The sequence below is a fragment of the Amblyomma mixtum genome, chromosome 6, assembly GCF_055824585.1.
Source record: "Amblyomma mixtum isolate Tamu chromosome 6, ASM5582458v1, whole genome shotgun sequence".
NCBI lineage: Eukaryota > Metazoa > Arthropoda > Arachnida > Ixodida > Ixodidae > Amblyomma > Amblyomma mixtum.
This window is the reverse complement of record NC_143017.1, coordinates 4,596,175-4,622,931: the sequence shown is the minus strand read 5'-3', so window position 1 is coordinate 4,622,931 and position 26,757 is coordinate 4,596,175.

The window sequence follows — 26,757 nt, the reverse complement described above, 5'->3', positions numbered from 1 at the left end:
GCTACATCTTCAAGATGGTTATGACGGGCTTCTACAAAGTTTTTTTGGAAACTTGCCACGAGTAGCTGAAGAGTTGCATGAAAACCTTTGCGCACCAGCCACAAGCCAAGAGCTGCACGCCATCCTGCAGAGTATGAATGCAGCCTCTGCCCCCGGTCCAGACGGCATTCCAACAAGTTTTTATTCAAACTTTTTTTACGAGATGCAAGGAGCGCTCCTGAAGATGGTCAACGGCTTCCTCGCGGATGGGTTACGTCCAAACTCTTTCCGCGAATGTCGCATCATACTCATTCCGAAAGCGGGCGGTGACCCCTCCGACCCGCAAGCATGGCGGCCCATAAGCCTCTTAAACGCAGATTACAAAATAGTCACATCTTTACTGAACACAAGAATGCGGACGATCCTACCTCACCTAATCCCCCGGGCTCAAACCAGCAGCGTCCCTGACCGCTCTGTGTTTGATGCATTGGCACTCACTAGAGACCTGTTCACATTTGCCAGCAGGACGGGCTTCAGCGGGTGTTTTGTTTCTCTAGACCAGGCGAAAGCATTCGATCGGGTGGAACACTCGTATCTGTTCGGAGTCCTTGAAGCCTTCGGATTCCCTCCGCAAATTGTCAGCAGGCTGCGCTTACTTTACGCAGACCTGAATGCTCGTCTCTCCGTAAACGGCCACCAGAGCGCTCCCTTCTCAGTGACCAGGGGCATAAGGCAAGGATGCCCTCTCTCCCCAACATTCTTCGTGTTGTGCCTGGATCCACTCATCCGGCGCATTAACGACAGCCCATCCATACGCGGCTTCCCTCTGCCTGGCGAGGGCCAAATCAAGGTATCGGCCTACGCCGATGACGTGTCGCTTTTCCTCAAGGACGAGGATAGCTACGCCACTTTTTCGCGGCTGTTTCTCGAGTACAGCGAGATATCTGGGGCCCTATTGAACAGGGAAAAAAGCAAGGCACTAAGGTTTGGCACCTTCACACCGAACCTTGCGGGCAATGTGGAGTGGGTGCAGGGAGTGAAAGTCCTGGGAGTAGTATTCCTCGCCAGCGGAGAAGTAGCCCGCGAAACCTGGACTAACCTCCGCACGAACGCTGAGAAACGCCTCTCGGTGGCGTCAACTTTCCGCCTTTCAATGGCAGAGCGCTGCTATATAGTTAAGTCCACAATCCTAGCCGCATGTTTTTTTGTCGCCCGCGTCGCAAACCCACCGCGCACGTTTGCGCGCAGGCTAACCTCGGCCTGTGGCTCTTTCGTTTGGGCGGGCAAAACCGAACTTGTGTCACGAATGTTCATGCGCCTTCCATCGTACATGGGTGGGTTTGGTATACCTTGTATACGCACCATGTGCAATGTGCTCGCCTTGCGAGGAGTACGAGATCTTGTACGCAACCCAGACTATCCCGGGAGAACACTCCTCACATATTTTCTGGGTACAGCGCGTAACGTGTTTTTTTCACAACACGTGGTTGGCCCTACAGCCGAGCAGCCGCCGGCATTTTTCGTTAATGTGCGTCGCACACTGACGTCGTTGACTGCCAGCGTTCCCGATCTGGATGTTGATGAAACCCCGCCCTCCAGAATGTGTGAAGCACTAACGGTCGCTGCGCTGACCCGCGAACAACTCCAGAAAACGAGACGGGCACGCTGGCGCCAACTGACCTCAGCTACGCTTCCTGCAGATGTCAGGGATTTCGGCTGGCTGCGAGGCTGGCGGATCCTGCCCACAAGAGACCGCCTTGCGGCGTGGGGCGTGGCGCCCTCCGCCCGATGCCCGCAGTGCGGTCTGCTTGAAACTTTGCAGCACGCAATGTTTGAGTGTGTAGTTGCGCGCACCTTTTGGACATTAGTGTCACGCATGTTTTTAACCCGCCTGGAAGCGCGCACTAGTTCTCCCGAAGTGTTTCAAAATATGCTCTTGTGTGTCGGCATGTTCGTTCTGTGGCGGCAGCGTGGAGTGGCATCCTTAAATGGGCGTCCGCAAAGAACAATGTTCCCAATGTTGCAGCGCCTGCGCACGCGCCTCTTTGAACAAGCATGCATGGACGCTCTGTCAATGAGCGAGGCTGAGTTCTTGCGCAAATGGTCGACATACTTTATCGTCCTGCGCGGCGGTCGAGTATCGGCATTTTTACTGCATTACTGACGTGCTCAGTGCCGCGTCACTGCGCATGTGCTTGACTGATCAGAGAATTAAGTTCATCTGTTTTGTTTTGTATTTTCTATGTTAAAACAGAAAAAAATAAACTTCTCTTTCTACGCCGCCACCGAGTGAGTCAGTTCTTTTGTGGGCGCAAGTCAGCCAAAATAAAGAGCTGACTCACTCGGTGGCGGCGTAAGCAACAAGCGTGCTCGTCAATCGTCGAACTACGAATGTCCGCCGCTCGCGGCATCGCTCAATCGCATTTCCTCGGCTGCGCCCGTCCTACGAGCGACGCGCGCAGCCGAGGAAATGCGACGAGTGGAGAACTCCCGACCAGCGCCGCCCACTATGCTTCCACTGTGGCGAAGCCGGTCACGTCCTCCGGCATTGCCCATACAGAAGACTGGGCATCCGAGGGTTCTCTTACGACGCTCCACAACCCCGACCCGGCCAGCGACCAGCCGAAATCGAGGAGTTTTTGCGTCGGGAAGAATACTCATCGCCGAGCCGCCTATCACGTTCCCCGTCGCCATCGTCCCCGCGCTTTGTATCTCCTAGCCGAGGTTACGCCATGCGTGGACGCTCCCCCAGCCCCCGAAGGTTAAACTAAATAAAGCAGCCTCTGGAGGTGAGGTTGCTTCTAAGCGCAATGATAAAGATCCTCCATCGACGAGTACTCAAGACCATGCCTCAACTACGACGACAACACCAATGACGACAACACCGACGACGACAACACCGACGACGACAGCTCCGACGACGACGACACCGACGACGACGACGACGACGCGGCCAGACTTGAAGCTTTTACCGTTGCCCAGTGAAGTAACGTCGCAGTACGCCCACCGCAGCCTCACTACTCGACGAAGCCGAGATCGTACACCGAAGACAACGTGCAATGCGAAAACGCGAACAAGCGACCTTGAAGTTATGATCGACGATCACGCGGTTACTGCCTTGGTGGACACCGGAGCTGACTACTCCGTCATGAGTGGGCCACTCGCTGTCCGACTCAGGAAGGTAACAACAACTTGGGATGGCCCGCTGATCCGCACCGCAGGTGGTAACCTGATTACGCCGTCAGGACGCTGCACCGCGAGAGTTACTGTAAATGGGAGAACCTACGCGACAACCTTCCTGATCCTACAGCAATGCTCGCGAGACGTGATTTTAGGAATGGACTTCCTGAATGAACATCGGGCGATCATCGACCTTCGATCCAAGTCGATCAAGCTTTCCACGGACAAAGCCATATCTGCAGCGACGACAGCGACTCATCGCGTTGCCTTAAACGTCCTTGACGAAGTACTGAGCGTGCCGCCCCGATCAAGTGTCTTCGCCTGCATAGGTACTGGAGACGTCGAAACTGCCGAAGGCGTCGTTGAGGGGAACACCCAGTTACTCCTTGATCGAGGACTGGGCGTCGCAAGGGGAGTCGCCCAAATCCGAAATGGCCAAGCCCAGGTGCTGCTAACCAACTTCACCGAAGAATACCGGCATCTAAACAAAGGTACGACGATCGCTTTCCTCGACGAGCTGGCAGACATCAGAGACATATTTGCCCTACCCGACCAACCCGTAGAACCATCTAACCAAGGCCATCAACCAACGTTTGATATCAACCCGGCATTACCACGGAGCAGACAAGAACAAATACGCAGTCTTCTTCAAAAGTACAGCGATTGCTTCTCATCAGCATCGAATGTGCGAAGAACCCGGCTTGCCAAGCACCGCATTGTCACAGACGAACACGCCCGACCACTGCGACAGAGCCCCTACCGCGTATCGCCGCTAGAACGCCAAGCTATTCGCAAGCAAGTTGAGGAAATGCTACGTGACGACGTCATCCAGCCATCAAGGAGCCCCTGGGCAGCACCAGGTGTCCTAGTGAAAAAGAAAGACGGCACCCTTCGCTTCTGCGTCGATTACCGCCGCCTGAACAGCATTACGAAGAAGGATGTCTACCCCCTCCCCCGCATCGACGACACATTGGATCGGCTATGCAACGCTAAGTACTTCTCATCGATGGACCTGAAGAGCGGCTACTGGCAAATTGAAGTCGACGAAAGAGATCGCGAGAAGACTGCGTTCATCACGCCAGACGGACTCTTCGAGTTCAAGGTGATGCCATTCGGCCTCTGCTCTGCACCAGCGACGTTCCAGCGAGTAATGGATACGGTGCTCGCAGGCTTGAAGTGGCAGATTTGCCTCGTCTACATAGATGACGTTGTTGTCTTCTCCTCAAACTTTGAAGACCACCTCAGAAGGCTTCGGATAGTGCTGGAAACGATCAAGTCTTCAGGCCTGACACTGAAACCAGAGAAGTGCCACTTCGCCTACGAGGAGCTGCTGTTCCTTGGTCACGTCGTAAGCAAGGATGGAGTTCGCCCAGACCCCCAGAAGACGGCTGCGATCGCAGAGTTTCCACAGCCTAATGACAAGAAAGCTATACGCAGATTCCTTGGATTGTGCGCTTATTACCGGCGATTCGTCAAGAACTTTTCGCGCATCGCTGAACCTTTAACCCAACTTACCAAGGCTGACGTGCCTTTTAAATGGGAAAGGCCGCAAGAGGAAGCTTTCAACGAGCTGAAGCGCCGCTTACAGTCCCCTCCTGTGCTCGCGCACTTTGATGAAAACGCCGAAACAGAAGTTCATACCGATGCAAGCAGTGTGGGCTTAGGAGCGGTCCTCGTTCAGAAAAATGGCAGAGAGGAGAAAGTTATTGCGTACGCTAGCCGTTCACTGTCGAGAGCAGAAGCCAACTATTCGACGACAGAGAAAGAATGTCTCGCCATTATTTGGGCCAAGTCGAAATTTCGCCCCTACCTATACGGACGACCATTCAAGGTTGTGAGCGATCACCATGATCAATGCTGGCTGGATACTTTGAAATATCCCTCCGGCCGCCTTGCTCGTTGGAGCCTGCGTCTTCAAGAATTCGACATAACTGTAGTCTATAAATCTGGCCGCAAGCATTCCGATGCAGACTGCTTGTCACGAGCCCCTGTCGACGCAGCACCCGAAGAGGAAGACGACGACGCTTTCTTAGGACCGGTAAGCGCCAGCAGTTTCGCGTAGCAGCAGCACTCGGATCCCGACTTGCAAAGCCTAGTTGATTATCTGAAAGGCAACACCGCATCGCCTCCCCGAGGCTTCAAGCGGCAACTGTCGTTCTTCGTCCTTCACAATAATGTCCTCTTAAGAAGAACTTCGCGCCCAACAGGACAGTACATCTTCTTGTCGTGCCCAAGAATCTTAGGCAAGAAATTATGCAGGCATGTCATGATGAGCCGACTGCAGGGCATCTCGGGATTGCTCGCACGTTGCACCGCATCCAGGAGAAGTACTATTGGCCGCGGCTAGCTACCGACGTTTCCCATTACGTGAAAACGTGCCGTGAGTGTCATCGACGCAAAACGCCTCCGACTAGACCAGCCGGACTCCTGAACCCCATACCACCTGCAACTAAGCCCTTTCAGCAAATAGGAATGGACCTCTTCGGCCCTTTCCGACTTCATCATCAGGTACCAAGTGGATCATCGTGGCCACAGACTACATGACCCGATACGCCGAAGCAAAAGCGTTGCCTAATGGTACCGCAACAGAAGTCGCAAAATTTTTTGTCGAGCGAATTCTCCTGTGACACGGCGCCCCCGAAGTGCTCATCACAGACAGAGGGACGGCATTTACAGCGGAGCTGACGCAAGCCATTTTAAACTACAGCCAGACAAGCCATCGGAGGACAACTGCCTATCATCCACAAACCAACGGACTCACAGAGCGTCTGAACAAGACCATCGCAGACATGCTCTCCATGTACATCGACGCCGAACACAAGACGTGGGACTCCATTCTGCCCTACGTGATCTTCGCTTATAATACTGCCGTCCAGGAGACAACCAGGTTTACCAAATTCCATCTGGTATACGGCAGGAAGCCCACGACAACACTCGACGCAATGCTCCCGCACGTTTCTGACGAAGACAACCTCGACGTCGCCGCCTGCCTTCATCGCGCCGAGGAAGTCCGAAGACTTGCGCGGCTTCGCATTCAAGACCAGCTGCACACTGACGCCCGACGCTACAATCTGCGCAGACGAGATACGCATTACAAGCCAGGTGATCGTGTTTGGATATAGACGCCAGTTCGCCGCCGTGGATTGAGTGAAAAGTTGCTGCGACGCTACTTTGGCCCGTACAAGGTTATCCGTCGCTTCGGTGACCTCGACTACGAAGTCATCCCCGACGGCACGACAGCATCTCAGCGACGCCGCACACTCCCGGAAGTCGTACATGTCGTACGCCTGAAGCCATATTATGAACGCTAAATGACTGGAAGTTTTCATTGTCCGTGTTTATTTTCATTTTAAAGCATCGAGACGATGCTTCTTTGGAAGGGGGGTAATGCCACGTATCATTGCAGTGTGTGTTCGTTCACGCTCAAGGCAGCAGGAAAGGGTCGTTTTCACTTTTGTTCGTGGCGCGAGAAGCGACCAGACTAATCTCGATTGTTCGCAGCCATGAAAGGCTGCATCTAGGTTTTTCCAGATTACCGTAGATGATCTTGACCTGTTATCTGGAAATTTCCTTGCCGGCTATAAATTGAGCGATGCCGCGAGCGGCGGACATTCGTAGTTCGACGATTGACGAGCACGCTTGTTGCTTACGCCGCCACCGAGTGAGTCAGTTCTTTTGTGGGCGCAAGTCAGCCCAAATAAAGAGCTTCGTTTGCAAGTATTTCTGGTGTCTTCCTGACCACTGGACTGCCGTCACTGCAACGTGACAATATATATACATATATATACATATATATATATATATATATATATATATATATATATATATATATATATATATATATATATATATATATATATATATATATGTATTGTAAGACGGGGTTTTATTAAAGGCACCGGGACCTCAGGAGCAGGGCGGCAACAGTCTGCGGTCAACGAAAGCGAGCCCAAAGCACGCGCAGCGCCGCCACTGCCGCCGCTATGCAGAATATTCGTCTTCGTCTTTACAATTGCCCCCGGGGAGAAAAGGAGCCAACCTGGCGACTCAGGGCGCAGGCAGGACGGCTGGGTCGTAGAATGGCTTGAGGCGCTAGACGTGAACAGTCTCGCGTCCACGGCGGCGGCGATCAGAAGATGGGTTGAGAGGTTCTACAGCGTACTTAACTGGAGATGTGCGCTCCAGTACGCGGTATGGGCCATGGTACTTGGCAAGAAATTTTGATGACAAGCCCGGAGTATTCGCCGGAATCCAGAGCCACACAAGGGAGTGTGGCGTTGTTTGACTGAGGTCGTGACGGGATTTCTCTCTGCACTGGGTGTCAGTCGTGAGAGCACGGGCGATGCGGCGACAGTCTTCGGCGTGCTGGGCGGCTTCAGATAGAGGCGTATACTCGGAAGCATCGGGTTGGTACGGGAGGATGGTGTCGTTGGTAGCAGACGGGTGACGGCCGTAAAGGAGAAAGAACAGAGAAAAGCAAGTTGCTGGGCTAGTTGGTGCTGTTGCATCGTGGTGGAGCAGCGCAAAGGACGGGACACAAGAAACAAGGAAGGACGTACACAGCGCCTGTGTACGTCCTTCCTTGTTTCTTGTGTCCCGTCCTTTGCGCTGCTCCACCACGATGCAACAGAGAAAAGCCGGTAGTGGACTGCGTTGCGGTATTGTACGCGTAGGTTACATACGGAAGGATAAGATCCCAGTTTGACTGCTCTGAAGAGACATACATAGAAAACATGTCACCGAGGGTACGATTAAAGCGCTCGGTGAGACCATTGGTTTGCGGGTGATATGCGGAGGTGGTTCGATGAATTATATTGCACTTGGTGAGCAGTGCTTTCACAACATCCGACAAGAAGACGCGGCCTCTGCCGCTCAACAGTTCGCGAGGGACGCCGTGACGACGGATGAATCGGTTTAAAATAAACGACGCCACCTCTGAGGCTGTGGCGGCTGGAAGGGCTGCGGTTTCGGCATACCTTGTCAAATGGTCAATCGCGACGATAGCATAACGGTTGCCGGCTGAAGTGTACGGGAGGGGACCGTATAAGTCAATGCTGACACGGTCAAATGGGCGTGGCGGGCAAGGTAGCGGCTGCAATTCACCAGCAGAACGATGAGGAGGTGGCTTGCGACGTTTACAGGTAAGGCATGACCGCACGTATTTGCGAATGAATGTGTACATGCCACGCCAATAATATCGTAGTCGGATGCGATCTTAGGTCTTGAAAAAGTCCGACATGACCACACTTCGGGTCGGCATGAAAATGGGCGCATACTTCCGAGCGAAGGTGACGGGGAATAACTAGCAACCACTTGCGGCCGTCTGAGGTGTAGTTGCGGCGATAAAGGAGGTTATCACGTATTGAGAAATGGGAAGCATGGCGGCGAAGAGCGCGCGAAGGCGAAGCAGCCGTAGGGTTGGTGAGGAAGTCAATAAGAGATCCATGGGTAGGCACGCTGCGAGGAAGGCATGGCGCTGATGTGAAGCATCGGTGAGGAGGCGTCGAAGGTGGTAAGGCTGGAAATATTGGCTTGAAGTGGGCAGCGGGATAGAGCTTCGGCGTCTTAATGTTTGCGGCCAGTACGGTAGACGACGCGGATATCGTACTCCTGGAGGCGAAGGGCCCACCTCGCGAGGCGACCGGACGGATCTTTCAGAGAGGAAAGCCAGCATTGCGCATGGTGGTCGGTCACAACTTCAAACGGGCGGCCGTAGAGGTAAGGGCGGAACTTGGTAAGGGCCCAAACTATCGCCAGACACTCTTTCGCAATGACCGAGTAGTTAGATTCAGCCTTTGTTATCGTGCGGCTGGCATAGGCGACGACGTATTTGATGAAGCCAGATTTGCGTTCTGCGTGTACGGCGCCGATGCCTACCCCACTGGCGTCAGTATGGACCTCGGTAGGTGCGGTTGGATCGAAATGGCGCAGTATCGGCGGTGCGGTGAGGATACGGCGCAAAGAATCGAAGGCGTCGTCGCAAATTTGGGACCACTGAGAAAGATCGGAACTCGCGGACAGAAGTTGTGTCAAAGGTGCAGCTATTGAGGCAAAGCCGCGTATAAACCTACGGAAGTAGGAGCACAGACCTAGGCAGCTGCGCAGGTCTTTGATAGAAGTAGGTCGAGGAAGCCCAGCCACAGCACGAAGTTTAGCCGGGTTCGGATGGACACCGTCCTTGGAAACAACGTGGCCTAAAATGATAAGTTGGCGGGCGGCAAAATGACACTTCTTTAAGTTGAGCTGAAGGCCGGCGTCAGAGAGGCAGGTCAAAACGTGCTTCAGTCGGGAGAGGTGAGTGTCAAAGTCAGGCGAAAGCACGACGACGTCGTCGACGTAACAGAGGCAGGTCTTCCACTTCAGCCCACGCAGAATGGTATCCATCATCCGCTTAAAGGGGGCAGGAGCATTACAAAGGCCGAAATGCATCACAGTAAATTCATATAGGCCGTCAGGGGTTACAAAGGGTGTTTTGGGGCGATCGGTCTCTTCCATGGGTACCTGCCAGTAGCCTGAACGCAAATGTAAAGAAGAAAATATTTCGGCACCTTGCAAGGAGTCTAGCGCATCATCGATACGTGGCAGGGGATATACGTCCTTGCGCGTGATCTTGTTAAGGCGGCGGTAGTCCACAGAGAAACGGATGGAGCCGTCTTTCTTTTTGACAAGCACAACTGGCGAATAGACTCAAAAGAAAACATTCGACAGAAGTCTGTCTGGTTGGGAAATTTAATGTTAGGAGAAGGTAAGTGACGCCAACCAAGTAAAATACAGGAAAAACACGACGTTTCGGGACCGGCTCGGCCCCTTCTTCACGGTGTGACTACGGGCGAGCGCAGCTTGGCTTTTTAAGCCCCTGTGTGGAGGACCTGCGGGTCAATGGCCGCAGCCCATGGACGTAGGATGAGGGGAGAGTCCCCAGGGAACGATTAACATTCTCTCGTGTTTGCTGTATGTGCCACGACTCGAGTAGAAGCCTCCTGCGTGGGTTAGCTTCCGTTTCCAATACAATGGTGCTGTCGAAGTCAATTGGGTGGTCACACCCTTCACAGTGTTCGGCCACGGCGCTGCGTTGACGATTCATGTGACGGACGTCCGCTTTGTGTTGGTTCATCCTTTCCGCGAAGTTCTTCGTTTCCCCTATGTACGACGCCGGGCAGACGGAACACGGAATTTTGTACACGACGCCCTGGGCCTTTTCTCTGGGCTGCCGGTTTTTTGGGCGGGGGAGAAGGCGACCGATAGTGCTGGTCGGTTTGTGCGTTGTCAGCACCCCTTCTTTTCCGAGAATGCGACCGAGCGTCTCGCTCACCCCTCTCACGTAGGGGATGCAAACACGTTTCCGCTTCTGGCATGCGTCTGAGGAAATAATAGACCGGATTTTGTTTTGCCTTTCTTGCTTCCTGATAATGCGCCGGATGAATGAGCTTGGGTAGCCGTTCTTTTGGAGGTCAGAAATGACTCGGTTCTTCTCCTTCCTTTTATCTTCACTTGAGGAACATATGGAGTCGGCTCTCTTCAGTAATGACGTCACGACAGATGCTTTGTGCGGGATGGGATGGTTCGAATCGAAATGTAGGTACCGTCCTGTGTGGGTTGGCTTCCTGTGCACCGAGGACTGCAGGCCTTTGTCGTGCCTTGTAAGTAGGACATCCAGAAAAGGCAGGCTGCCCTGCTGTTCATGTTCAACAGTAAATTGTATGGCCGGTTCAACTGAATTTAGATGACTCTGGAGGAGATGACTCTGCAGTCCTCGGTGCACAGGAAGCCAACCCACACAGGACGGTACCTACATTTCGATTCGAACCATCCCATCCCGCACAAAGCATCTGTCGTGACGTCATTACTGAAGAGAGCCGACTCCATATGTTCCTCAAGTGAAGATAAAAGGAAGGAGAAGAACCGAGTCATTTCTGACCTCCAAAAGAACGGCTACCCAAGCTCATTCATCCGGCGCATTATCAGGAAGCAAGAAAGGCAAAACAAAATCCGGTCTATTATTTCCTCAGACGCATGCCAGAAGCGGAAACGTGTTTGCATCCCCTACGTGAGAGGGGTGAGCGAGACGCTCGGTCGCATTCTCGGAAAAGAAGGGGTGCTGACAACGCACAAACCGACCAGCACTATCGGTCGCCTTCTCCCCCGCCCAAAAAACCGGCAGCCCAGAGAAAAGGCCCAGGGCGTCGTGTACAAAATTCCGTGTTCCGTCTGCCCGGCGTCGTACATAGGGGAAACGAAGAACTTCGCGGAAAGGATGAACCAACACAAAGCGGACGTCCGTCACATGAATCGTCAACGCAGCGCCGTGGCCGAACACTGTGAAGGGTGTGACCACCCAATTGACTTCGACAGCACCATTGTATTGGAAACGGAAGCTAACCCACGCAGGAGGCTTCTACTCGAGTCGTGGCACATACAGCAAACACGAGAGAATGTTAATCGTTCCCTGGGGACTCTCCCCTCATCCTACGTCCATGGGCTGCGGCCATTGACCCGCAGGTCCTCCACACAGGGGCTTAAAAAGCCAAGCTGCGCTCGCCCGTAGTCACACCGTGAAGAAGGGGCCGAGCCGGTCCCGAAACGTCGTGTTTTTCCTGTATTTTACTTGGTTGGCGTCACTTACCTTCTCCTAACACAACTGGCGAAGCCCAAGGACTGCTTGAGGGCTGGATGACGCCGCTCTTGAGCATTTGGTCCACTTGATCTTCAATGACTTGGCGCTCGGTTGTCGACACGCGATAGGGGCGCTGCCGTAGAGGAGCGTGGGCACCTGTGTCGATGCGATGTGTGACTGTCGAGGGTTGGCCCAGTGAGCTGTGATGGCAGTCGAAAGAGTCGCTGAACTGGTGGAGCAAGTGGAGAAGCTGCGTGCGCTGCGGTGGAGGAAGATCTGCGTCGATGGAGCGGAGAAACAGTTTTGTAGAGGAAGGAGTGGGCGTAGAAGATGGTGGGCTGGGCGCACTGAGATTGGTGTGCGATGCGTCGTCAGTCTCCTCACGGGTTAGAATAGACGCGATGGGTTGGACACTGCCGACACACTCGCCACAGTGCAAAGCACTAGGGCAGGAGAACGGATTACAGACCCACAGTACGGATAGGCCAGCAGAAATAGTCAATACGGCGTAAGGCAGAGGAAGACACTTGCGGCGGAGAAAAGTATTAGCAGGCGTGAAAAGTACAGTGTCATCACGGAGAGGGTCACAAGAAAGGCGCACAAGGACGGAAGAGCACGGAGGAAGGTCGATGTCTTCGGCGACGAGGGCTTAAATACATGGCGACGAGAGAGCAGAGTCCGGCAGCGATTGGGACAAGGCAGAGAACCCGACTTCAGCGCGAGCGCAATCTATCACAGCAGCATGACGGGACAGGAAATCCCAGCCCAAAATAACATCGTGAGAACAAAACGGCAGCACGACGAACTCGATCGTATATAGGACGTCCTGAATTAAAACACGAGCGGTGCAAGCTGCTGACGGCTTGATGTGCTGAGCGCTGGCCGTGCGCAGCGAGAGACCGGCAATTGGCGTCTTAACTTTCTTCAAGCGGCGACAAAGTTGTGCGTCTATTACTGAAATTGCGGCGCCAGTGTCGACAAGGGTCATGACAGAAATTCCCTCCACCGAAACGTCAATAAGGTTAGCAGGTGACAGCTGAGGTCTTTGGTAGTTCGACGGGGACGCAGTTCTTGCCTCAGCAACTGGGGCATCTAGTTTTCCTCTTGAGATTATTTGGGGGGCCACGCATCGGAGAAATGGAGCGGCGTCGCGTTGAAGGGGAACGGCGGTCGGTAAACGCTGAACGGTCAGGTGAGGAAGGACGAGTCAACGGACGGGGATCAGCAGACGCGGTGTACTGACGCACTGGAGGCCAGTACCCGACAGGCTGTGCCGAAACTGGGAGACGGCGACGACAATGGCGGGCTACGTGCCCAGGCAATCCGCAGGTGTAGCAAATAGGCCGGTTATCCGTTGTGCGCCAGGGATCTCGGTCTCGTGGAGAGGGTCGCAGATAAGGTGCCGGCGCTGGTACGGGCACTGACACTGTAGGGTACGTAGGCGGCTGAGTTTGAGCGACGACTTTGGCGTAAGTCAGTGGACGGGCGACAGGTCTTGGGACGACGTTGGCATAACTCAGAGGGGTGGCGACAGGTCTGGAGGCGGCGTCAGCGTACGACAGCGGAGCAGCGACATGCGATGTTGAACGGGCGGACGAAAGCGCCTCAGCAACCTGCTCTCGAATAGCGTGTTGGAGAGCCGGGGCCAAATATGGTGGAGACCCCTGAGGGCTAGGCAAAAGAGAAAGCTGACGGGCCACCTCCTCACGCACAAAGTCTTTGACTTGCTGCAGCAGAGAGGAGTTATCAGCTGCGGGTGTCAGTCCAGCAAGTGACTCTACATTGGCTGAGTGCTGACGAGTCAGGACCCTCTGCTTACGCAGGTCCTCGAAGCTCTGGCACAGCGTGATAACTTCTGAAACGGTGCGCAAGTCCCGCACTAGCAGCATTTGAAAGGCGTCATCATCAATGCCTTTCAAGATCTGCTTGATCTTGTCAGCTTCCGGCATGTTGACGTTCACGCGGTTGCAAAGGGCGATTACATCTTCTATATAGCTAGTGAAGCTTTCGCCAGCCTGCTGCGACCGTTCACGCAAGCGCTGTTCGGCGCGGAGTTTTCAGACAGCGGGGCGACCAAAGACATCGGAGAACTTCGTTTTGAAGGCCGACCGAGTTCCAACGTCCCCCTCATGGTTGCGGTACCATAAATTGGCGACAGCGGTAAGACAAAAAATGACATTGTTGAGCTTAGTCTCGTCGTTCCATTTGTTATATAGGCTCACCCGTTCGTAGGATGCTATCCAATCTTCCACGTCGTGCTCATCTGTTCCGCTGAAGATAGCCTGGTCTCTTTGGCGAAGGGAGCCAGCACAGATGACAGCCGGTGGGCCTGCTTGCACAGCTTGATGCTGGGTGTCCACAGGCATCGCAGGTGTCGGAAGAGTGCGGTTACGGAGCTCCAGAGCCGATATTGATACCCGGCGACTCCACCAAATGTAAGACGGGGTTTATTAAAGGCACTGGAACCTCAGGAGCAGGGCGGCAACAGTCTGCGGTCAACCAAAGCGAGCCCAAAGCACGCGCAGCGCTGGCACTGCCGCCGCTACGCAGTATGTTCGTCTTCGTCTTTACAATGTGTGTGTGTGTGTGTGTGCGCGCGCGCCTGTGTGTGCGTGTGTGTGTGTGTGTGCGCGCGCATGTGTGTGCGTGTGTGCGCTTGTGTGTGTGTGTGTGTGTGTGTGCGTGCGTGTGTGTGTATGTGTGTGTGTGTGTGCGTGTGTGTGTGTGTGTGTGTGTGTGTGCGTGCGCGCGCGTGTGTGTGCGTGTGTGCGCGTGTGTGCGTGTGTGTGTGTGTGTGCGCGTGTGTGCGTGCGTGTGTGTGCGTGTGTGTGCGTGTGTGTGTGTGTGTGTGTGTGTGTGTGTTATTTCATCATTTTATAATAATTTCATAGTATATATCGTCATAATTTCTAAAAATAAGGCTTTTGAGGTAAAGCGAAGCTATTTGCGGCATAGTAATTGCAGTAGCGGCGGAATGTCAAAAAACAGGCGAAATATGTTAACTAGTGAAGTTTTTCAATTCTGATAGTTAACTTTTTAAATATTGTTGATAGGTGCCCTCCTGCAAATAGTTACTTGTAGCCGACCATTAGTAATAACCATATCCGTTTTTAGAATTTCGAAAATGCCAATCTGCTTGTCGCTACGCTTCAAGATATTCTGGGTCTTCGCGGCGTGTGAAATCGAAACCGCGTGGCCGATGCGGGTATACAGCACCAGCCACAAGCTCGCGTCCCTCAAGGGAGCAGTCGTAGTCGGCCCAGCCCGTCTCCTGCTGCCTTGCTTTCTAAGCGAAGCTGAGTCACTGGCTGCCGCACTTGGCGAACGAGTTTCTTGGCATGAGTGCACGGTATGCGGCTTGGACTAGTTACAGTGCTGAACTGCTTTCATCTTTCGATTTTTGTTTACCGCTCTATGAGTTTTATCCTGCCCATTCCAACTTACCAAGAGGATAAAATGGCATCACCGACCTTTTTGCTGGGAATGCACCGGCAGGTCAAGCTCTTGTCGTTCCGGCAGATGTAAAATAAAGTTACGCATATACTGTTCTTATTTTTTTGTTGCGAATGATACACCACGCGAGTCGCCGAGCCATATCGCGGAGCTGACGAAAGGCCAGACTGCACATGCGGGGGCTGCTTTTGGACCAAAACGGGCGGCCGGTGCCGCCGGCTCCTGCTCTACGTTTCTGTCGAGCGGCTAAGGTAAATGTACTATGGTAGCGTAGGCTGCATAGAAGCCCATAAGCTCAAAACATGGCGGCTTATGGTGCGCAGCCAGCGCCTTCTTCGAAATGCGTGGACAACTAAAAAGTGACGTCACAATTAAAACAAAAACGCGACGTCGAAGACACGTGTTTTAGTGACGTCATATTCGTGACGTCAGCGTCCCGTGCTGCTTGGCGGGAAAAATAAACTGCTGAACGTCGCGACGCTTCGGCGCGACACCCGACACGAGAACGAAGAAAGAAGACACGACGAGTGCCGACCACCAACGCTACTTTTAGGTAGTCAGTTCTCGTTGTGCCTTTTTCCTTCGTCCTCGCCTCAGGTGTCGCGCTGAATGTCAGGGTTGTGAAATGTGACGCCGCCATACAGGTTATCGCTCGCACATCGTGCAACCGCACACCTCTTTTTTGCGTACGGGGGCCCCATGGCCACAGACGATGCCCTTTTGGGGCAATAGCGACAGAACCGCACCCAACCGAACGAAACTACACAGAAGCGCTGGCAAAAGGGAAAAGCGAAAACTGTACACCAACGGTGCACACCAAGAACTCGAGCAACAAGCAACGAGGAAAAAGTAGGGCTAGCAGAATCGAGTTTCAAACAAAAGCAAGCAGAATGGTCAAAAGATGTGACAAGGGTATGACATCAGAGCACCGTCAACCTTGGCATCGACCCGCCGCCATTGCCGCTGCTCTGAGCGAACGCTGTCATAAAAATTTTTACAAAGCAAGCGCTATGCTTTCTAACAAAATGCACACAACTAAAACATTTTAAAGAGAAATCACTGCAATTGTTTTTGAATGCTTTTGGAACACAAAATATGTCCTAATTATTTTCCTCTTCTAGTCGCGTCTGTCAACTCATTTCATTTTGGCGCTTTAGTTCCACTAATTTGATGTCGCTAGCACTTAGTTCTGGACCGCATTCGAGCTCCGGCTTCGCGACCTATTTCAATTGACTTTGTAGCGGCGGCGACGGAGCCCCGCCCCACGGAGAACGCTCCAGTCAAAGGGCGAGCTCGCTGCACGGGACCCACCGCTTCCTTCCTGCGACCAAGAGGTGGCGCTGGCGAGCGTCGCGGCTTCGGAATATCTTTATCGGCGGCGATGCGCGGGTGCGTGCGTGGGTCGCTGGTGCGTAGAAAGTGCTGCTCGCTGCTCAGCGAGGGAGCAAAAGCCGTGAGCAGCGAGCGGCTACACAAACTGGTTTGCCCGTGTTCGGCGCCTCTTTCGATTAGAACTGAAATCCGTTCCGGTGGGGCTGCGGTTCCCCCCTCCGTCGCCGCCGCTCCGTAGAGGAGACCGGCTCAGAGAATCAGGCCTAACTCAGAGGTGCCGCAGCGGCGCTCGCCAATAGACCGATTTCACAAGCAGTTGCGCTACGCCACCGCCGCCGCGATGCACTCTGGGAGTTGTGGTACTCCGGCCGGCGGCCGCGTCAGCGCGGTGCGTGGCGCACGCGCGAGAAGCAGCCCTGTTTGCGTCGCCACGCGGTGTTTCTCTGCGTGAATGCTGTATTTGCGGGACAAGTGCGTTCACCTGAGGAGTGTCGTGAGCTCCGACAACTGTGCGAAGCAGAGCGTCCCGGATTTTCCGTTTTCTAGAAGAGAAAAAGTAGCCAAGACATTGCATAGAAGCTGTTCACGAGAGACAGCTGAAGAAGTGCTGTTCAGCACATTTAGCCGTACTGTCCCTGTTGATCAGCGGACAATGACAAATAGCAAATTTTCAAGTTCTGAACTGTATTAAATGCCCTTTACGCGGCTCTCAGCTTTAAGGCAGTCCCCTAAATTGTTAAAAAGAAGGCAATCGGATTTGTCTTCGTGCTGCATCGTCAAGCCTTCTTTGCAGCGATTTCTGCCCGGTGCAAGGTTGTAAGGCAACAAGTGTGCTAGATTTATTGTTATATTCAGGAATCCACAATGTTAGCTTGATGCACGTATTCACTCCTGATGTCTCGAGCTCCCATACTAGCGATAATGCTTTCTCTATTTCACGGAATGAGAAAGCGGGCTATAAAACTGTCGAAATGTGGAATAATTTCCAACGTTTTGTTGCTCACTGGTCGTTGAGTATACATGGTAGTCCAGTAACAGCCACATGCCATTTATGCCGGGATATCACCCACATTTTGTCCGTTGTTTTGGATAAAAAAGGCCATCTAGTGTTTACCAATCAGTCAACCTGTTCAGACTCGTACTAAGAAAATAGCGAAAGTGAGTCGTACGGGAGACGCCCTGGCAGAAGATTATATTAACCTAAATAAAAAAGTAATTAGTGTATCAATAATGAAAATAAAACTATACGTCACGAAATTAAAATCCACTAAACCCTAATTAGGCGTACTCAAAAGCTCCCCGATTGGCTTCTCCTTTTCTCATTTTGTACTGAACACAAGCATTTGTCACATCTTCATTTAGAAAAACAGCATAGCTCGCTCGAATCGCTCACCTTTCCTGCTGGTGACCCGCCGAGCACGTCGTAAATACATGTATGTGTTTACGTGAATAAGAAAAAACAATCGCATGGCCGGTTTTGATCAAGGGCTATGATGAAAAAATAAAGGCAACAAACGCTGTGTGACACGTCTATAGCGAATGCCTAGATGAATACAGCGAATACTGAAACAGCAAAATGAGGTGGCAAATATGTAAATACTGTCTGAAGACGTTAATTAAATCACGTGCATCGCTATGCGTTCAAATGTTCTGCTGACAAAATTAACGAAAGCGGCCGTCAAGCGCGTTTTTATCGCCACCTGCAGCATTTTCCAAAGCAAGGTTCGAGGAACAAACGCAGCGTCGCCACCGCGGCCACTCCACCTCATGCGGCAACTGACCACCCTCTCTGCGCTGCTCCTACCGCGATTAGCATTGCACCCCTCGAAACTCCGCCGTGGAGCCTCTGTTTCCTTTATAGAGCTCAACACAATAAACGAAACGGCGGAAAGCTGCTGCGGCCGGGTATAATGCCATTCAAGGCGCAAAGTAATGTAGGCTGTCGTGCAGACGACGCCACGAAGGACTACAGCCAAGATGGCGGCTGGCTACTTCCGGTAAACGCGCGCATGCGCAGTATGCTTTGTGAAATCGGTCTATTGGGCATGTGCAGTAACGGCGCATAGCTAGCGTGCCGGGGCCGCCGCCGCGCGCTCTCCATCGCCGCTCTCTCTCTTCTCTCGTTGCTTTCGCAATCCTCCGGGTTTAACCACATCTAAACCACTGCCAATATTTTTCATTTTTGCCGTGCAGGTGGTTTTGAGGCGAGAAATGTGCGCTGAACGGTTGTTCTCCTTGCCCTGGGTTTTTAAACGGTAAATTTCTGCATATTTTCCCACATTACGCGACGTTTCGTTTTTTCCGGGTCAAAAATTGATGGTCTCATACTACCTTTTGCTCGAAAGGTTTTTCTTGCACCACCTCACATTCGTAGCCTTCACTCTTCTTTCCCGTTTGTTCTTTGCATTTTGTAATAGTTTTTTAGATGCTTTAAAATTGTTAAAGCCTCCGCCAAGATTGCTCAATAACTAAAGTGTTCACAATATTAGCATGAGTATTTAAGGACATGAGCAGGGTTAATAGGGGATATTCAAAATTTCGCAAGTGCGCTTTCCCGCATAACAATGTTGCCCCCAACAAAATGGCGGACCATGCGTTTCCAGCTGAAACAAAGCTAGAAAGACTGGTTTTTTGTTTGATTCTACCAAAATACGTTTCGTACATTCTATCCACACCTTTAGCGCCTGTCCTGAAGCCCATGTGGTTTCTTTATAGCGAAGTCGGCCATCTTGTTAGGGGCAACATTGTTATGCGGAATTTGAATATCTTGCACACTTGCGGAATTTCGAATATCTCCTATTGGGTTTACATTATAATTGACAAGGTATTGACTCGTTCGGAATCAACAAAACATGAGTCAGCATACGACACGCATAAAGTTTTCGGTGCTGTTTTCTTTTTCCAAGCGATCGTTTGTTAAATAAAAAGAAAAGAAAACACAAGACCTAACAGTATGACGAGATGAGTTTATGGATTCTGTTTTCAAACTACGCAGGTAAAGTTTCTCCAAACTTCCAAACTTCGAAACGAAAGTTGCTGGTTGTGGGGTTTACCTTCTGCCCCATAACCGGAAAATTCAACGAATTCCAATTATATCAGGATCTGGATAACTTTGCAAGGAATCTACGTCTGCGCGAGTACTTCCGAAACCGCGAAAGCAACCGTGAAATCAACATACCCGGGACATCCAACCAATCATGGACTCCAAACGAACACAGAGATAAACATCTAGATATGTACGTCGCCGCCGTTCGAAAGGATATCCTCACCTCATATTCAAAATCAAAATCAAAAAAAGTCCCGAACAACCTCTCATCCTAGCAACGGCGGGCCCTCGACTCTTTAAATCAGCGATCTGACTTTGTCATCAAACCGGCGGAAAAAGGCGGTGCTGTTGTTGTTATGGACAAGTCCGAATACATAACAGAAGGTTTCCGGCAATTGGAACACGAACATTTTTACACGCAGCTAACCAGTGATCCCACAGGTCAGTTCGAAATCGAAATTAACAATAAGTTAAAATCACTTCATCAAGATCAAAACATATCCGGGGAAATTCTTAAAGCAATGACTCCAGTCAGAGCAGTCCCTGGACGGTTCTACCTACTCCCGAAAATACACAAACCCAACCGTCCCGGCCATCCCATTGTGTCAAGCAACGGCACACTCACCGAAAAAATATCTAGCGTCCTCGACTTCCTTTTCAAGGACATTATACCAACTATCCCGGCCTACATTCAGGACACAAATCACTTTCTCAGAGTGGTGTCTAACCTCAAAATTCCCAACCAAAGCTTCTTGGTTAAAATGGATATGACTTCTTTATATACAAATATCCCCCACCCAGACGCCATACGCGCGACAGTGGATGCATACTTGAGGACAGATCCCCACGTTCATCTTGATGAGGAAACTCTCTCTGCAATCCTAGGCTTCGTACTGAACTACAACAACTTTGAATTTGAGGGAAGACAGTATCTTCAGGTCAACGGCACGGCGATGGGAACAAAGATGGCTCCGGCCTACGCAAACTTATTCTTGGCAGCACTGGAAACAGAATTCCTTGGCACTAAGTCCTTGAAACCACTCCTTTATAAACGTTTCCTGGACGATATTGCCACGTATCATTGTAGCGTCCGTTCGTTCGCGCAAGGCTGCAGAAAAGGGGTGTTATCATTTTTGTTCGTGACGCGAGAAGCGACCGGTATAATCTCGACTGTTCACAGCCATGAACAGCTGCATGTAAGTGTTTCCAGATTACTCTAGATGATCTCGACCTGTTATCTGGAAGTTTCCTTGCCGGCTTTAAATTGAACGATGCCGCGAGCAGCGGGCATTCGTAGATCGACGACCGACGAGCACGTTTGTTCCTTACTGCCGTCGAGTGATTCAGTTCTTTTCCGGGCGCAAGTCCGCCCAAATAATGAGCTTCGTTGCCAAGATTGGTTGGTGTCTCCCTGACCGCTGGACTGCCGTCACTACAACGTGACATCTGGTGGAGGTATTGGGTAGCCTTTCATGTTCCGGACACCCCCTACAAGTCGTGACGCCAGCCCTCTGAGTCATCAACCGCAGGACCTGAGTCCAGTCCACCGCGCAGGCCGACGCCTGCAAGGGGACGCAGCAGAGTTCGGAATTCTGCCGGACCCTACCCGGAAGCGGAAGCCAGCAGCAACGTCTATCATGAGCTTGCCCCAGACAATCACTCCAATCATTCTTCAGAAGCCCCGGGTGCCACCAACTTTCGACGCTTCGCCTGGCGCCGACCCCGAAGAATGGCTGGAACAGTTCGACCGTGTGGCTGCCTTTAACAACTGGGACGATGCCATGAAAATTAGGTACGTCTTCTTCGCCTTAGAGGGACCAGCAAGAATCTGGTTTGAGAATGTGGAAGCTAGCCTTACGGATTGGGAAATCTTCAAGGAGCAGCTTCTCAAGACCTTCACAAACAAATTCAAATTCAAATTCTTTATTTCTGCCTTGTAAACATACAGACAGCGGAGGCGCAGAAAAAGCTGAGAAACAGCTTGACTAAGCCGCAGCCCCCTTTCGCTTGGCAGCAGCTTGACAGCAAGACTTTTAATACAGAAGGTGATAACAAGTATACAATACAAGAGAAAACGAAAGAACATTATACAATATTGACACAATATTCACATTGGGTAGACACAGGTAATGGCAGCAAAGGAGAGAAAAAAAAACACAAAACAAAAATCCTACATGCTAGCATACAAAGCACGCAAAGACCTGTTTGACGAACTGAAAAGGTCAAAATTATTATATATATACGCGTTTAGCAGGGACGGAAGAGTGAACTGCAGGCGTTCTCTACCCGAGTTTAACCGTGGGGTCGGGACTATCCACGTCTCCGCATGCCTTGTTGTGTAGCTTGCATCTCGGGTATGTAGTTCAGCTAGTTTACGTATGTGGTTTACATTTCTACGTGTTTCGAGTTTAAACCGGACACTCAAGCGATATTTATACAAGTTGTGTATTTTTAGCACACCACTTTGTAGAAAGAGATCTTTGCTTGGCGAGTCCCAGGGGACATTGTAAACATGACGAAGGAACTTTTTCTGAAGAATGTACAAAGAGGGCCGGTCATGAAGAAAGTGAAAATTGTATTTGAGGAAAGGAAATTACGCAGTTACTGTGTGGCATATCTCGATGGACAGCCGTCAAAATTTAGGGGGGCACTTTTTTGACCTAAAGTGTGGTCACTCATGTGTGGTTAAGATGTTAAGCTTCGCCTCTGAGAGTGGAGCACCCTAACAGCGTCTTGCAACGCTGCCAGGGAGTCCATAGAACGCCATCGCCCATTTGGTTCTACGCCTCGCTCGTCGGTAAATTGGTTTATGAGGAAAGGAAATGCATCTGTCTCTCATACCTCGATGGAGACCTAAACCTCGCCGGGAGGAAAGGGAGTATGATGGGAGTGAGCGAAGACACCGTATTCACTAGACGCGCCTCTGTTCATACCGAAGCATCGAGCTGGCATGGCGGAGTGGATCGCATGCTCGTCTCGCACTCCGAAGACCGGGGTTCGATTCCTGAGCTCGACCAATTTCTTACTCGGTTTTATTTATTTATATGGCCTAACTAGAAAAGTTAATTAGGGTAATTGGGTAATTAAGCAATTAACTAAGCTCAGTCCCACTTGGAGCAACACTATATGATCCCTCCAATTGGTTGCATGGTTACTAGCCAAAGTACAATTAGCCCCGTTTGAAATTGGCGCACTGTGACGTCACGACCGTTTCGACCAACTGAAAAGCGTGACATTTCTGTCGACAACTGCTGCTTACAACGATGAGACATTAAAGGCTTTCGCCTTAAAACTCTTGATGCCAGAGCCCGCCAGTATGACCGCCGGCAGCGCGTTTTCTCAGCAAGTTGCCTGGACACCGCCAACAACGATGACTTGCGGGAGGTTATACGTCAAGTTGTCTGAGAGGAGCTCCGACGATTGCTGGCATCGGGAACGCAGCCGCAACTTTCATCGCTCACTGACGTCATCCGGGACGAGGTTCAACAGGCCTTGGGTGTGACGCCGACACCCACGCAGCCTGTGCAGCCCCCAGCCATGAATTACGCCGCATCTCTGCGCCGTCCTGCCCCTCGACGACGGGACCCAAGCCCCTATCGCCCTCAGCCAGCTGCGTTGGACCGCCGCCCACTCGCCCCAACCCGCCCGTCCTACGAGCGACGCGCGTAATTCCGCCTTCTACTAAAAGCACGCTAGGCCCTGAGCAACCTAATACTAGCCGGTCTTCCATCGAGGCTGACAACGTTGTGAACGTATCGAGCCATCCACTCTCTCCTTCGGAACGAAAGTTGCTCTCCAAGGGTTCAACTTTCTGCCGCACAACCGGAAAATTCAACGAACTCCAATTATGTCAGGATCTGGATAACTTTACAAGGAATCTACGTCTGCTCGAGTACTTCCGAAAACGTGAAAGCAACCGTGAAATCAACATACCCGCGACATCAAACCAATATTGGACTCCAAACGAACACAGAGATAAACATCTAGATATGTACATCGCCGCTCTTCAAAAGGATATCCTCGCCTCATATTCAAAATCAAAATCAAAAAAAGTCCCGAACAACCTCTCATCCGAGGAACGGCGGGCCCTCGACTCTTTAAATCAGCGATTTGACATTGTCATCAAACCGGCGGACAAAGGCGGTGCTGTTGTTGTTATGGACAAGTCCGAATACATAGCAGAAGGTTTCTGGCAATTGGAAAACAAACATTTTTACACGCAGCTAACCAGTGATCCCACAGGTCAGTTCGAAATCGAAATTAACAATAACTTAAAATCACTTCATCAAGATAAAAAGATGACCGGGGAAATTCTTAAAGCAATGAGTCCAGTTCCTGTGGTAGGAATTACATCGGCCAGACCGGTCGGTGTATCAATGAGCGTTTAGCGGAACACCGGAGATCATGAAAGGTGCTGTGTCTTCCAACCTCTCCTTGCATTGCAGGGGTTGCAAAAACTGCTTTCCCCACCTTGATAGGACAAACATCTTGTTCAGGCACAGAGATAAGGTTTGCCGGGAACTGATGGAAGCTTGATTAAAAAAGAGGGAGACGCGTGTGCTGCATCACCGTCGGTCAGCTTGCAGGAACAGGAGGTTCCTTTTCTGCGCAGGTTCTTGAGTATGAACAGACAGTACGGGGGGTTGGCTTGATGTGATTACACTTGTTATCCTGTCGTTATGTTAGTTTTCACGCAGGAATGATATGTCATGCTTTCCTTGCACGCGCGGTAGTGGATGTTGTGTTTCAATTTTGTATTTTCTAACGCCTTTAAAAAGCTTCCCTTTCGTGAATAAAAATGCAGTTGATAGTCTGCGCTTGTGTTGTGTCTCCTCGTTCGCTTTGGTCCTCGTTTGTTTGCGCTGCTAAGTAGGAAGCCAGCCTATTGGCATTCATAGCTAGGTATAACGCATTTCATCCTTCCATATCGTTCACCCACAGCATCTCCACAAAATTTATAAACTTTTTGGACGTTAAAATAGAGAAAAAAGGCAGCGTGCTTAGGACAACCCTCTGCAAAAAACACACTGAGTGCCAGCAGTACCTACATTTTAAGAGCAGCCACCCACGGCACTGCAAGACTGGCATACCCTACTCACAGGCTCACAGATACCGACGGAGTTGCTCTGAGCTCGAAGACTTTGACCGCCATGCTGAGAAGCTAAAAACAAATCTTTTACTTAAGGAATATCCAGCGTACATCGTCGATGACGCTATCCTGAAAGCTCGTGGTTTAGACAGGAATAAAATACTAAATTCCCCGAAATCACGGGATAGTGAAAGGCCAAGCAACCTTATTCTCACGCATTCATCTAACATTCCACGTGTTAATAGTATCCTATCAAAACATTTTAATATTATCCAGCAAATCAGTCACTTGTCTCTCACTTTAAACAACCACCAAGAGCAGTATACCGGCGGAGCAGGAACCTGAGGGACATTGTAGTTAAGTCCAAAACAACGCCCAACTCCAAGCCGAGTCCTGGATGTCGACCGTGCCGTAAGCCACGCTGCAAGGCTTGCAGTCATATGCAGACTACAACCATCGCTAGAGGCACATTCTCCGATTTCACCTTCAGGATTAGGGAAATGCTAAACTGCGACAGCGCGAATGTAGTATATATGCTACACTGCAGTGTGTGTGGCATTGAATACATCGGTCAAACGGGAACACCGTTCAGGTGGCGTTTCAACAACTACAAGGCCCATACTCACGCACTGCCAAATCTTACTTTTTACAAGCATCTGTGCCTACCCCAGCATGCATTGGAAAACATTCACGTCATCCTTCTCCAATCGGGTTTCCAAACAAGTCGCCAAAGGGTACAAAGAGAGTCGTATTTCATACATAAATTTCGGACACTAACGCATGGCATAATGAAAACTTGGGCAGTTTCACCTTCCTCAAAAGCCTAACTAGCTAGAACAATTTGAACGTCTGGAATCCCTTCTCTTCCATGAAGCCTGCACTCTCCGGGGTCCCACGTCCACATTCTTATTTTTCTTATTGTTTTCTTTTCTAAACGTATTTTTTCTTTAGGTTCCTTCTCACCCGTCATTTCGGCCCCTTCTTTTGAAAAACCAGTGTGTACTCGAATGCCTTCGCGACGAAAAGCACGAAGGGATGGCCTACTGTGGGACGGACGCCGCGGCAATCAGCTGCGGGATCGGGTTCCCGCACGGCGTTTGGCCGGCCGCCCTGTCTCCCTTGACCGCGGCGCCGCGCTTCCGCCGTGCCGATCACGGGCTTGTCTTAAACAGCTGTAAATGTTGTGGCTGACTCGTAACTCACGTTACAACGGTCCAAAACACCTGCACTGCTGGGGAACAGTCCGTTCTGTGATGTAATGTACTGTAAATATGCATTCGTGCGCTTGTTTCTTTTTCTGAAGGAACCAGCGCACAAAACACAACGGACAAGAAAAAGGTTTGTGCGCTGGTTCCTTCAGAAGTATGTATTACCAACTAGCCCAACATCAAGTGTTGCTTGTTTCTTTCTTCTTTTTTCTTTTTGTGTTTCGTTTTTGATTTCTTTGTGGTTTTGCTCTGTACTTTCCTTGTTAGAATATTGTTTTTGTTCATTCTGCTGGGTTCACCACCCACACCGAAGGGAGCTCCTGTCCAAACATTTTTGCTGGCGCCTTCTGAGAAGCATCTAGTTCCCTCCCTATCTATTTCTATAGTTTTGTTACCCAAGCCTCTGCCGTTGCCTTCCAATATTTAGTTTTATTTTTTATTTTTCAATGTTACTTTTGTTTTCGTTATTTTTATATTTTTATGTATAAATGTTTTTCCCCCTCCCTGTCCTTCGCAACTCTCACCCTCTTCCCCCTAAATGGACTGGAGCACTTGCGTCTTATAGCGACTTTGCGTCCCTTTCCTCTAACGGGAGAGGGAGTGGTTTCACCTCTCCCTTTTGCGTACGGTGCCTAGAAAATGAGAAATTGTGGTCTTTCGTGTGTATACCCTGAGGAAGGACTGTCCTTCGTTCGAAACTGTCGGTATTAAATGAAGATAATTGCAATGTTGTGACCCCTTCTTATATATATATATATATATATATATATATATATATATATATATATATAAATATAAATATATATATATATATATATATATATATAACGTCCTGAATTACCGCAGATGTGACGTA